At 41.5% G+C, this 9,876-nt stretch overlaps 1 non-coding gene across 1 annotated transcript; it reads right to left on the reverse strand.

The window, feature by feature from the left end:
* Positions 1-3,252: 3,252 nt before the first annotated feature.
* On the reverse strand, positions 3,253-3,359 carry LOC148553371 (small nucleolar RNA R71). Its single transcript, XR_015893869.1, has one exon. It is a non-coding gene; the product is annotated as a small nucleolar RNA R71 (small nucleolar RNA).
* Between the last annotated feature and the right edge of the window lie 6,517 nt (positions 3,360-9,876).

Consider the following 9,876-nt stretch of genomic DNA (forward strand, 5'->3'; position numbering starts at 1 on the left):
AGCTATTCAGTGGGTAAAAGAGGTGCCAGATGCCAAGGTATCTTAGGCTAGTTTCACTAGCCTTTTTCTTTTGTTTTTAGTAGATTTTATGCACTTTCTTGAGCTATAAGTAAGCATTTGGATTAAAAGTTCATGTACACATTGATTCATTCAAACATGATTAATTTGATGCATTTTCATGAGATTTATGCCTTAATTGCTTGTGTGCTAAGAATGATGCAATCCCTCATGACTTTAGCAAGGCTTTGATGCATGTATTGGTTGACGATAAGTGAAGAAATGCATGAAATGAAGTTGAAGAAATGGCCATTGAAGGAAGAAAGGGAAGCAACGTTGGTGGCCAAAGTTGGATCACCAACGTTGCCTCAAATATTAGAGAAGAGGACAGTAAAATTTGCTGCATAATTCTGGTGCCCACGTTAGAGGGAACATTGGTGAGCCAACGTTACCTCCAACGTTTTTCAACACAGTTTTCTTGATGGAATTTGGAAAATTTTGTTGCGACACGCACACGTGGGTGACGCGCACGCGTAGAATGGCCAACGTTGGAGGGAACGTTGTTGGTCCAACGTTAAGGCCAACATGCGCGATAAACATTCGAATCTAGGATTTTTGAAATTGGCATCCACGTGCATGCGTGTACGACGTGTACGCGTGAGTGTGGAATTTCGATGATCCACACGCACGCATGGGTGACGCGCACGTGTGGATGCACCAACGTTGGAGGGAGAGTTGCTGGTCCAACGCTAAGTCCAACGTGTGCAAAAATATTTGAAAATTTAGAGTTAGGGAAATTGCATCGACGCATACGCGTCAGTGACGCGTATGTGTGGGCGTGCAATCCTTCCCAACCACGCGTACGCATAGGTGACGCGCACGCGTGGAATGGCAAAAATGGCCATCCATGCGCATGCGTGGCCCACGCGTACGTGTGACCAGGCAAACGTTGGTGCTCCAACATTGAGTCAAACGTTGCTCAAAGTGCCCAGATTCCAATTTTCCTTAAGAAAGCGTTGGACTCAATGTTTGCCCTCAAACGTGGACTCCAACGTGGATACCAAAACTTTGCAATTCAACCCCTCTCTCTTCAACATCATTGGAGCCTGATAATCCACTATTTTATGGTTTATATTGTGTTTAATTGTGTGGTTTTATCATGATCCTTACCCACTTATTCATTAAATTAGCATGAAATTATAATTCCTTCCTGAATTTATAACATGTTTGAAAACTGCTTCCTAGAGACTTAATTATGTATTTTTAATTCTCCTTTATTCCATTCGATGCCGTGATCTGTGTGTTGAGTGTTTCAGACTTTATAGGGCATGAACGAGTTGGAGATTGGAAAGGAAGCTAGCAAAAATGGAAGGAACACAAGAAGTAAGAAGATAACCAGCGAGAAGTGACGCGGTCGCATGGCTCACGCGACCGCGCGAAGGAGAGCAAATCGTAGTGACGCGGCCGTATGGCTCACGCGGCCGCGTGGATTGGAAAAGCTCAGGCGACGCGGTAGCATGGACGACGCGAACGCGTGGCAAGGAAAAGTGCGAATGATGCGTCCGCATGGATGACGCGATCACGTGACATGTGCGATCTGCATAATCTGCAGAATTTGCTGGGGGCGATTTTGGACCTTATTTCGACCCAGTTTTCAGCCCGGAACAACAGACTAGAGCCAGAGAATATGCAGAAACAAAAGACAACATTCATTCTACACAGTTTACAGTTTTAGATCTAGTTTTTCCTCCTCTAGGTTTTTCTCTCTAGGTTTTAGAATTTTAATTTTGGGAATTGATCTTAGCATTGGAACATTGAGAAGAGTTATTTCCTCATCAAGACCTCGTCATTCTAGTTCGTTCTCTTAACTTGGTTTTATTCTTCCATGTTCTTTGCTTTGTTCAATTTTTTCATTTGAATACTTTCATGATTATTTGATACAAAGATTATTTCTTCCATTTTAATTTATTTTTCCATTCCAATAATCATGTCTTCTTTTAATTTCCTTTCATGTGTTATGGATTTATTATTTACAATGAGTGAGTAGTGTCCCCACTTGATAGGGAGTTGATTGAAAGGAACTCTTGGGTTGGAAGGATTGAAAGAAAAATTGTAATTGGGTTAAATGTTAGATTGTTATCTAATCACTAACACCAATCCCTTTGAACTAAGTGGGTTGCAACTCGTGAACAGATCTAGCATTCCAACTTGTTTGACTTTCCCTTACCTAGTAAAGGATAATTAAACAGAACAGCCATTAATTATAAATTAATCTCGAGATCGTTCCATCGATAATAGAGATTCCAACTAATCAACTCCCAGTCAAGGCTTTTATTCATATTATTTAAATTTCCTCTTTTTAATTTTCCCTCTACTTAACTCAACTTCTTGGAACATCTGATTAATAAAATAGCACACTTTTCTGCAACTCGTTGGGAGACGACCTGGGACTCCAACTCCCAGTAATTTTTAATTTAAACTCTCTGTGACATATTTCTAAATTGATAGGTAGATTTTTGGAGAGTTAAGAACTATACTTGCAACGTAACTATTTTAATAATTTTTAATTCACCAACTTCTGCGCCTCATCAATTTTTGGCGCCGTTGCCGGGGAGTTGCAACAGAGTGCTAAAGTTATTAATTAGAATTTATTTATTTGCATTTTATTTTATTTTGCTACTATGAGCTGCATGTTTCTTCCGTCAAATGACGCGTTCACTTCCTGATCCACGCTTGCTAATATTCGATCCTGAAATTGAAAGGACTATTTCACGAATAAGGCGAGAACAGCGTCGGTTAGTCTGCTCTGAGGGCGGATCTGAAAGTGAACTTGAGGAAGAAACCAGCCCCCGTTCTACTGATTCGGTTGTTTTACGTGCAGAAGACATGGCAGCTAGGAGAGTTACCATCCAGGAGGAAGGAGCCCCTGATTTTACAATGCAACCGTTTCAAGCGCATCATCCAGCGGTAGCTACAGATTTTGAAATAAAGACCGCACTGCTAAACTTGATGCCCAAGTTTCATGGCTTACCTGCTCAAGAGCCTATCAAGCACTTGAGAGATTTCCAGGCAGCCTGTTCTACTGTCAGGCGTGATGGTACTGATGAAACTTCAATTTTGCTGAAAGCTTTCCCGTTTTCTCTCGAGAAAAAAGCAAGAGAGTGGTACTACACTCAACCTCTAGCTAATGTATCCAACTGGGATACACTCAGAAAGGAGTTTTTGGAGAAATTCTTTCCATCTGAAGTTACTGATAAACTGAGGAAGGATATTTCCACAATTGTTCAGGATGACAATGAGACTCTCTTTGAATACTGGGAGCACTTCAATAATCTTCTGGAAGCATGCCCCCACCACAGGATTGACAAGATAGTGTTACTTAGCTATATCACACAGGGCATGAGGCCCCAAGATAAGACCACATTGGAAAGTGCTAGCAATGGGTCTATGAAGAAGTACAAGACCACTGATGAGGCTTGGCAATTGATCAGTGATTTAGCTGAATCCACTAGGAATCACAGGCAAAAGCAAGGTCGTTCAAAAGCCGTTGCAGAAGTATCCTCTAACAGAGAGACTGCTGCTCTAGTTCAAAGTATATGTGAGATGACTAACTTGCTGAAGCAGATGCAATTGAATCAACAACAAGCTCAGCAAGCTCAACCTCCTCCGCCACAGCAAAACCAACAACTAGTCCCACAAAGAATTTGCGAAATCTGTGCTGATTATAGCCATTACACTGATGAATGCCCGTAGCTCCAACAAGAAGACAACATGGTGGCATCCACTCATAACTTCTATGACCACCCCAACCAAGGGTACAATCAAAGTGGAAATAATAACCATGGATGGCAGGAGAATTCTAACCAGAATTGGAGGGACAACATTAACAGAGGAGGTAGAGATAATCAGGGAAATCAAAGGTGGAATAATAACAACAACAGGCAGCAGAATCAACCTTACAGAGCACCTCACCTGAGGCAAAACCAAGGTCCACAGAACAATCAACAGCAGACATCTCAATTTACTCATTCTTCTTTATCTCCTAATGAAGAGCTACTACAATCTTTTGAGCGAAGACAACAGACCATGGAAAATAACATGAATAGTATTAACGCCAGTCTGAATGGTCTCACCTCTACTTTGCAAGCTCTTATGTCACAGCTTGGATCAACGCAAAATTCCAGTAACCAACCTTCAAGCTCCACTGGAATCCCCTCTCAACCATTACCCAATCCAAAGGGAGGCATTAATGCCATCACCCTAAAGTCTGGAACCACACTGCAGGAGAGGAGTCAGGAAGAACCAAGCCCACCAGAACACACCTCAGCTGAAGAGGTAGTAGAAATAGAAGATGTTGAAGAAGAAGAGGACATACAGGACATAGCTGAAGAAGAAATAGCTCAACCACAGTAGGAAGCACCAAAAGGCGCAGACACCACAGAAAACACTACTCCTATTCCATTTCCACAACTTGCAAGGAAGCCCAGGAAGCAGCTGGAACCTGACCCCTAAAATGGTAGAAATATTCAAAAAGGTTGAGGTAACTGTTCCTCTTTTTGATGTTATTCAGCAGGTACCTAAATATGCAAAGTTTCTAAAAGACTTATGTATCCATAAAGACAAAATTAATGAATTAGAAACTATTCCTTTGGGTTGTTCTATATCTGCTTTAATGGGAGGATTACCTGAAAAATGTAGTGATCCAGGTCCTTGTATAGTTAGCTGTACTATTGGTGGTGTAGTAATTTATGATTGCATGTGTGATTTAGGAGCATGTGTCAGTATAATGCCTTTGTCTATATATGATATTTTGAGGCTCCCTCCCTTAAAAAGGTCGGCAGCTCGTTTTGTGTTAGCAGATAAAAGCATTATTATAGTGGCTGGAGTTGCTGAAGATGTTTTGGTGAACATTAAGGGGCTTACATTTTCCACTGATTTTTATATCTTGGAGATGCCCCATAATAATTCAGATAAGCCATCATCAATCCTACTTGGAAGACCATTCCTGAAGACATCAAAATTCAAATTGGATGCTTTTTTAGGATCATACTCCTTTGAAATAGATGGCCGCATAGTAATCTTCAATCTGAATGGAATCATTGACAACCCCCCAGAAGATCGTTCTATCTTCCAGAGTGATGTCATAGATGAAAGTGTAGCTGAAGTTCACAAGGAAGAGTTTGAAGAGAGACACACTGGACAAAGTCCAAGTGTGGGGACCCTTTTAACTGACAATGAGGGCACTTCGCCATTTTCACAAGCTCCAGATAATCCAGAGCCTGCCCATGATCAAAATTTAGAATTGAAACCCCTCCCTCCACATCTCAAATATGCTTATCTTGAAGATGAGCAGAGGTTTCCAGTTATCATTGCCAGGGAACTTACTTCTCAACAAGAAGAGCAGTTACTTGATGTGCTGAGGAAGCATAAGAAGGCAATTGGGTGGAGCTTGGCAGACATAGTAGGCATCAACCCTCAAGTATGTGAGCACATAATATTTTTAGAAGAGGGAGCAAGACCTGTCTGTCAACCTCAAAGAAGATTGAATCCTACCATCTTGGAAGTTGTCAAAAAGGAAGTGACCAGACTATTGGAAGCCGGTATCATATATCCCATTTCAGACAGTGAATGGGTAAGCCCAGTACAAGTGGTGCCCAAGAAGTCTGGAGTCACTACAGTGAAGAATGATCATGGAGAGCTCATAGCAACTAGAGTTCAGAATGCTTGGAGAGTCTGCATTGATTACAGGCGTCTCAACCAAGCTACCCGTAAGGATCACTACCCACTTCCATTCATTGATCAAATGCTGGATCGCCTGTCAGGTAAATCACATTATTGCTTTTTAGATGGTTACACAGGTTATTTCCAGATTCATATAGCTCCTGAGGATCAGGAAAAGACTACTTTTACATGTCCTTTTGGGACTTATGCTTACAAGAGAATGCCCTTTGGCTTGTGCAATGCACCAGCTACTTTCCAAAGGTGCATGATGAGTCTTTTCTCCGATCTTATTGAGGACTGTATGGAAGTTTTTATGGACGATTTTAGTGTTTATGGTGATTCTTTTAGCCTTTGCTTAGATGGATTATCTAGAGTATTAGATAGATGTGTTAATACAAACCTTGTATTAAATTTCAAAAAATGTCACTTTATGGTAAAACAAGGGATTGTATTAGGACATGTGGTATCCAATAATGGCATTTCTGTAGACCCAGCAAAGGTGAATGTTATTTATAGTCTACCTTACCCCTCTTATGTGAGGGAAGTCCGTTCGTTCCTTGGCCATGCAGGTTTTTACAGGAGATTTATTAAGGACTTTAGTAAGGTCGCACTTCCCTTATCCAGATTACTGCAGAAGGATATTGAGTTCGAGTTCAGCGAGGATTGCAAACAAGCGTTTGATAAGCTGAAGACTGCTCTGACTCAAGCTCCAATTGTGAGAGGACCAGACTAGAGCCAGCCGTTTGAAATCATGTGCGATGCTTCCAACCATGCAGTAGGATCAGCGCTGGCTCAGCGTGAAGGTAAGGATCCTTTCGTTATTGTTTATGCGTCTAAGACTTTAGACACTGCCCAGTCCAATTATACTACTACTGAGAAAGAGCTTCTTGCTATTGTTTTTGCTCTGGATAAATTCCGGGCTTATTTACTTGGTACTAGAGTAGTAGTGTATTCGGACCATGCAGCTTTAAAGTATCTATTAGCTAAAAAGGAGTCCAAACCAAGACTTATACATTGGATACTGCTGTTACAAGAATTTGATTTAGAAATAAAGGATAGGAGTGGTAATCAAAATTTAGTGGTAGATCACCTGAGTCGCCTTGAGCATATTAAGGATGATTCTACTCCTATAGATGATAATTTTCCTTTTGATAACCTGCAAGCAGTATCTGAGGTAGTCCCTTGGTATGCACCTGTTGCTAATTATTTAGTTAGCCGCACATTTCCTCCAAATTTTTCTAAGCATCAAAGAGACAAGCTAAAAAGCGAGTCTAAATATTATATATAGGATGGCCCATATTTATGGAGATGTGGCGCTGATCAAGTAATTAGACGTTGTGTGCCTCAATCAGAATTCCAGTCCATTTTAGAGGCCTGTCACTCATCTGAGAGTGGAGGACATTTTGGCCCTCAAAGAACAGCTAGAAAGATCTTAGACTGTGGATTCTGGTGGCCTACTGTTTTTAGAGACGCTGCCGAATTTTGTAAATCTTGTCTCCCATGCCAGAAATTTGGTAATATATCCAGGAGGGATGAGATGCCTCAACAAAATATGCTTTTTTGTGAAATTTTTGATGTTTGGGGCATTGACTTCATGGGTCTATTTCCAAATTCTAATGGATATTTTTATATATTGTTAGCTGTGGATTATGTTTCCAAATGGGTGGAAGCAATTCCTACCCGCACTGATGATGCTAACACTGTTGTTTCCTTTGTGAGAAACCATATTATATGTCGCTTCGGATCACCACGAGCAATCGTGAGCAATCAAGGCACCCATTTTTGTTACAGGAGACTGACAGGATTAATGAAGAAGCATGGGATAATTCATAAAGTTGCAACAGCTTACCATCCCCAAACTATTGGGCAAGCCGAGGTGTCAAACAGAGAAATTAAGCGTATCTTGCAAAAGATAGTAAAGCCTCATAGAAAAGACTAGAGCACCAGGCTACAAGATGCACTCTGGGCATATAGAACAGCATACAAGACACCCATTGGGATGAGCCCTTTCCGCTTAGTTTATGGAAAAGCTTTTCATCTCCCAGTTGAAGTAGAACACAGAACTTTTTGGGCAGTTAAGGAGTGCAACATGGGAATTGAGAAAGCCGGAGCTGAAAGGAAGTTGCAACGGCAGGAACTGGAGAGCCTTCGCCTAGAAGCTTATGAAAACTCCAGAATATACAAGGAAAAGATGAAGGCTGTACAATCAAAACATCAAGAAGAAGGAGTTCCAACCTGGGGATTTAGTCCTCCTTTACAAATCTCGACTAAGGCTCATGCCAGGCAAGTTGAGATCACGATGGGAAGGTCCATACAGAGTAGAGAAGGCCGAACCGTACGGAGTTTATCACCTAAGCCATCCTTCAAGCTCTGAACTTATTAAGGTTAATGGACAACGCTTTTAGCTATACCATGGCGAGAAGGTACAGAGAAACAAGGAGCTTGAGATCTTCCTCTTGGAAGATCCCCACATAGCAGAAGATTGAGCTAGTGGAGCGTCCAACTTACGGACGTTAAAGCAAAGTGCTAGGTGGGAGACAACCCACCATGGTATGATCGTTCTTTTCTTTATTTTTAGTTTTTCCTATTCAATAACTCTTCTATTTCGTAGTACTTTCGTGCATCTGCATTTACATGTAAAAAAAAAAATTTTCGCTACGCGACGCGATCGCATCAGCGACGCGTCCGCGTCACAGGGAGAGTAAAGAAAAATAAAAATGAACAGAAAGTTACGCTGGAGTGTGGCTGGAGGCGTGCCAATGGCACAAATCAACCCACGCGACCGCGTCGCTGACGCGTTCGCGTCGCATGGGAATCATGGCCTCCCACGCAACCGCGTGCCCTGAGTTTTCGACGTAAAAGGGTGCACAATGAAATATTGTGCGAGAGTGATGCTGGAGGCACAATCCTTATCACGCGACCGCGTCGCCGACGCGGCCGCGTCATCCGTTTTCGGACGCACACTCACGCGATCGCGCCACCCTAATTTTGGCAACTAAATTAATTTTAACAGAGAGTTGTGCTGGTGCGAGGCTGCACTCGCGCCAGAAGCATAATATGGGTCACGCAACCGCGTGACCGACGCGATCGCGTCACCTTACTTGAAGTGAATTCACGCGAACGAGTGCCTCACGCGGCCGCGTCGCGTGCGCCGCATAGCTCAACCAAAAATTACCACATATCTTATCTTTCTCTCCTCCAAATCCTAGTTTTTCTTCCCCCCCCCTTATTTCTTCCTTCCCCCTTCTATCTCACCTTTCACTCTCTATCTCTCTCACCTCCATTAACAAGGTTTTATTTTCTTCTTCCCTCCTTCTTTTTTCATCATTCTTATTATTTTATATGTATCTTCTTTTCTTTCCTTTTTCTTTTTATTATTCATATTTTCCTTCTTTTTTCTTTTCTTTTTTACATGGTGTTAGAAATTTTTTGAGTCATTATCCCTCATTATATGCTTGTGGATTGTTGCAAATTGTTTGACAATTATTTTTATTCTATTTAAGGGATTGCTTGCATGTCCCCTTCATATTTTCTATACCTTTTTCACCATGCATGCTATGTGTTTGTGGAAAAGCTCAAATGGCATTATGCACTTCTCTATGTTGTTATACTATTCAATGCTTGCTTTTCACAACTTTCCTTTACTATTATTTTAATTGAATTTAATTTTCAATAAAAACGTGATGGTTTGTTACAAAGTATTGCTTGGTCTATGCTACTCATGCCCTTTGCCGGCATGCCAATAAACACCTTGCATTCACTTGTCTTTACATGCACTAGCTATTTCCCATTGTTGGCTTTTCACATGTACTCGCGAGCATGTGATAATGTCAGTATATCTTAATGTGCATCCATCACCCTCTTTTCCGTTTCCTTCCTTGCTATGTATCTTTTTTAATTTAATTTACTTTCTCTTCCCTTCTTTCAGGATGGCCACCAAGAAAGGAAAAGAGAAAGCTACTTCCAAACCACCAGCAAGAAGAGGACTAAAAGAGCATTAGTGGCAGAGCCCTCTTCAACCGCAATCAACCCCTCAACAAAAAGAGTTAAGAGGATAATAAAGGTTGATGAAAAGGAGAAAGCCTTCCCAGCAAAGGACACTGCACGATTTCCCAATTGCTACTGTGAGCAGATGTTCCCTATCATGGCAAAAAGAAA

Source organism: Arachis ipaensis, chromosome B7 (assembly GCF_059453495.1).
Source record: "Arachis ipaensis isolate K30076 ecotype BB chromosome B7, ASM5945349v1, whole genome shotgun sequence".
In the NCBI taxonomy this organism is placed as follows: domain Eukaryota; kingdom Viridiplantae; phylum Streptophyta; class Magnoliopsida; order Fabales; family Fabaceae; genus Arachis; species Arachis ipaensis.